Source organism: Austrofundulus limnaeus, unplaced genomic scaffold (assembly GCF_001266775.1).
Source record: "Austrofundulus limnaeus strain Quisiro unplaced genomic scaffold, Austrofundulus_limnaeus-1.0 Scaffold446, whole genome shotgun sequence".
Taxonomy (NCBI): Eukaryota; Metazoa; Chordata; class Actinopteri; order Cyprinodontiformes; family Rivulidae; genus Austrofundulus; species Austrofundulus limnaeus.
In genome coordinates this window covers 90,804-94,854 of record NW_013952848.1, presented here as the reverse complement: position 1 = coordinate 94,854, position 4,051 = coordinate 90,804, and the positions used below count along the sequence as shown (strand labels likewise).

At 47.2% G+C, this 4,051-nt stretch overlaps 1 protein-coding gene across 3 annotated transcripts in view; it reads right to left on the bottom strand.

Moving 5' to 3' along the window:
• The window catches only part of atxn1b (ataxin 1b), a 13,508-nt gene extending 9,946 nt beyond the window's left edge, over positions 1–3,562 (bottom strand). Inside the window, exons 1-2 of one of the 3 annotated variants that reach the window (XM_014024914.1) lie at positions 3,463–3,562; positions 2,520–2,706 (exon numbers count right to left, since the gene is read on the bottom strand). The gene's annotated coding sequence lies outside the window, so the exon portion shown is untranslated. Of the gene's footprint in view, positions 1–518; positions 732–2,519; positions 2,906–3,462 lie in introns of those variants that run through there. The other 2 variants (XM_014024915.1, XM_014024913.1) reach the window with 2 other exon arrangements.
• Between the last annotated feature and the right edge of the window lie 489 nt (positions 3,563–4,051).

The following is a 4,051-nucleotide window of genomic DNA, read 5'->3' as shown; positions in this document are numbered from 1 at the left end:
TGTTCAATACTTATTTTACCCGCTGTATTTTAATATTTGAGATGAATTAAAGTCATCCTGTTTAGAGTRTGTTAACATTTTTAAGACCTCTGAAAGATTGGTTTAAGACATTTTAAGGCTAATTAAGGCCGATCGATGAATTCAATGCCTTTTAAGACTTTTTAAGGATCTGCAGGAACCTTATCGTGCACAACCCACATACACAGCTCTACTGCTCAACYCGTAAATGCATTTTCTGTACAAATGTGGCACCATTTAAATGGGAAATTAACACGCTTTCCAAAGGTATAAGATGTATTGCCAAGACGCATTGTTACGACAAAGAAATCTACCAGATTGTGTGTGTGTGTGTGTATACAAGCAATAGACATTCCTCTATTTACTTTTTTGTGTGCATTGAATTCAATAGTGTTTCACTACACCATTGACAATGCTTAAATGTGTTTGCACCAGGGGCTCACTCACTACAGAAAACAAATGCAAACATGTTAAGTACATACAGAAGATGGAATAAAAACCTTGGTTCGTTTTTAGCATTTGGACATATCTCCCTCCGACGATGGTTTCGACAAGGTCACTGCATCGGAAAGCAGCGAGAACCTCTGCTCAGTTTACAGCAGGGTGGACTCAGCAAACGCAACAAAGGAGGAGAGCAGCAGAGATGGAGGAACAGCAACAAAAGAGAGGAGAACGACGGGGAGGGAAGAGGAAACACACCGCGAGGTGCAGACCTGTGTGAAAAGAGGGGAGGAGAACAAGGAGATCAGGAGAGGAAAGAGAGAAGATGTAGGAGGAGGATGAGAGAAGACAAGAGTTCTGCTTTTCCTGACCCACATTGAGTGGTGCCTGCAGCATCAGAGCGCCATTGCCCCCCGCCTCACTGAGAGATCCCCGTTCGGCCGCCCAGCTGCCACTACAGTCTGAGCTACAGTGTGCAGCAACTGCTCAGTGGCAACAACCCCACCTCAGCAACACTGTGTCAACAATGTGATGACATCACATCTGAGGCACAACCATGTCTTATCCTTAAAGCAGCACAAAGCCACTGATTTAAAACCCACAAATCTGCACATTGAAGGCATGAAAACACACACACACACACACACACACACACACACACACACACACACACACACACACAACAATCAGCTGCCAAGATCCTCTCTAGATTTTCCCTGTCAGCCTATAATTAGCAGCGGTGACACCAACAAACATCGGGCTTTAAACGTTGCTCCAAAGAACAAAGGAGCACTTTGAAGACGTGACAGTCCCACCGGTCGATGCAGCACGGGAACCTTGAATCGGTCTTTCGGAGCTGACACCTCTGAGACGAGTAAAGAGGGCTGACAACACCGAGCGGGGGGACAGAACGTGCTCTGTTCGCCTCGTCACACTGATGCTTTTCAGCTCAGACACGGAGATGAAGCCCACCCTTAACGTCTGATCCCCTCTTTTCCTGCACACAAAAAGGGCTACAGAGGCAGGTTTGTGTGTCTGCATGAGATGATTTCACTCCTCTCTGCTGCCTCCAGGTGAGAGGACCCCCCCCCACCACCACCCTGTAGGGTTACATCCCCCTCAGTTATACTGCAGTTGCCAGTTTGTTCAACCCCAAACCCCGCTCCCATTACTCCCAGTCTCTTCTTTAACTCCTATGACTTCACAGAAACAACATTTCCTCTGCAGCAGGACCGTGTGGGGAGGCGTACGGGAGGAAACCACAATTATCTCAGAGATGTGGCTCTCTGCGTGATGTTTCAACAAATAAAGGCGACTTTGTGTGATGAACCTGTTGTCAGTCCACCCGTGCATCGTTGTCACCTGCTACACCACTCATAGGAACTCAGTGATTACCCTGCACAGCAAAAGGCTATATATAGAAAACAAAAACACCATTATCAATCTGAGCTCTGGCATGAAACAGAAAAGGGGGGGGGGGGGTACTGTGGAGGACAGTATGTCCATGCACGTTTATGCTGTTGATCACTAAGACGTCATCTTAACCATCTCACGGGTAAATCTGCTTTCAACGCCACAAAGCAAACCAATAAGTGTCCCGCTTCTCCTCGTACTAGAGACGTTTCCGTCCTGTCTGCTGTGCGACGGTGGCGTCTGCCTCTTTAAGAGGCGGACCGCCCGTGTGGCAGCAGACAGTGGGAACAGGCGGCGGGGTTCAGGCTGTTTGTCTTCACAATGACTCCTGAGTTCTGCATCGCCGCTCGCTCTCGGATCTCTTCGCCGTGCGGCGTAGCGGAGACGTGTTCGACGTGTTTTTATGCCCCCCCCCCCCCCCCCCCGCAAAAAAAAAAGGGTCAGTGCAGCTAAATCCTATAGCTGGGGCCGGGACTTTGGACAGATCAGAGGACAGATGCTGGGACTCCGGTCCCTGTGGGGGCTTAACAGAGTGTGTGAGTGTAGTAGCTGAGCAGAATTACTACTATGCCACAAATCAAGAAGAAAAGACACCCCTCTCCCTCCCCTCCCCTCCCTCCCTGGTTAAAGCACTAAGAATAGCTCACCAGTCTCTCCACAGCCACTGCTTGCAGAGCACAGCCCAGGATCCTTTCCTCCCTGTCAGTGAGCGTCGGAGTCCTCGGACTCCTGTTCCTGAATCTCTCCTTTGTGCCGCTCTCCAAACCTGGTTATCTGCTCTGAGAAGCTGCTCCGAGCTCTCTGTGGATTCCCGTTTTCGAGGCTGCACCGTCCCTGCAACAAGAGCGAGAAAGGGAAGTTCCCTCCTGGTGAGAGATCTCACCAAGTCCTGTGTGCAAAGCTGCTCCAAATGTGTGTTATGCAAGGCCACCGGTCCGCCAGCTCCCTCTCTGCCTGGTTGCTTTTCGGTCTCCTCTCTCTCTCTCTGTGTTTCTGCCTCCCTTCCTTTCCCCCTCCCTCCAGTTTTCTCTCGCAGTACTCCACTGACACAGCTCCTCCCCCCCAGCCAACCTCATCAGCCGCATCAGGTATTCATTCAAAAAAAACGCACTCCACTTGGCTTGGCGCCCAGACTACGCTCACACGGAGTGAGAGGAGGAGGCGGAGGGAACAGCAGACAGAGGGAGAGGAGGGAGAGAAAAGCTGGAGATTCTGTAAAAAAAAAGAAGTGCTCACTCAGACAGACGTGCTGCACGAACGTGAGCTGCTGTGGGAGATTTGCGCTGGCATGTGCATGCCCAGACGCCACACACACACACACACACACAGGCAAATCAAGAGAGGAGTAAATTGTAATGATTGTGAAAAGAATTGATTCGTTTCTGAACATTTCATTTTTATTTTCCCCCTCGGAGAGACAAATCTCCCCCTAATCTTCCATGTGAGTGGTYATACATTTGCAGCTGCGTTCACCTGCTTCTGCGGGCTTGGACCCCTAAATTATCTGCTTTATTATTTTATTTTATTTCTTTATCTATTTATTTTATTTTTATTTATTTTATTTTTTTGCAGCTGTCTCAAAAAACCCACCTCGACAACTCTGAGTGCAGAGTGCTAATAAACACCCCCACTCAGCCACTTGGTGATGGGATCCTTGCAAACCAAGGGCCTCCTCCTCCTCCTCCTCCTCCTCCTCCTCCTCGATTGTTCTGTGCAGCCGTGAGTTTGTAGATCAGCACTTCATCCATAAACTGGGCACCAACCTTTTCCTCTTCAGCTTGGACAAGCAGGAATCCTAATAAATAATTTTAAAAAACACAGAAAACAAGTTGTTACCAAATAAATAACTCTTGACAAGTTATGTTTCTTTACTGTTAAGATGTACTTTAGCACCAAGCTGCATTATTAAAAACAAACATAATTACTGGATGTCTATTGTACTAAAATTTGCCTGAATCAATGTGAAAATCCTTGCCATTTGAATAGTAAACTTCTTTTATTTGGCACATACTTGCCTGTGAATCACACCTTTTCTGTGATTTTTTTTTTGTTTATTTCTTTGCAAATCGTGTGCAACATCCAAACTACTAATTTCCTAATTACAAAAAAAAAGAAAATCCACTATGTTAACTTCTGCACTGCAAAAATAAACGTTTTAACACATTTTTGACTCCAACAT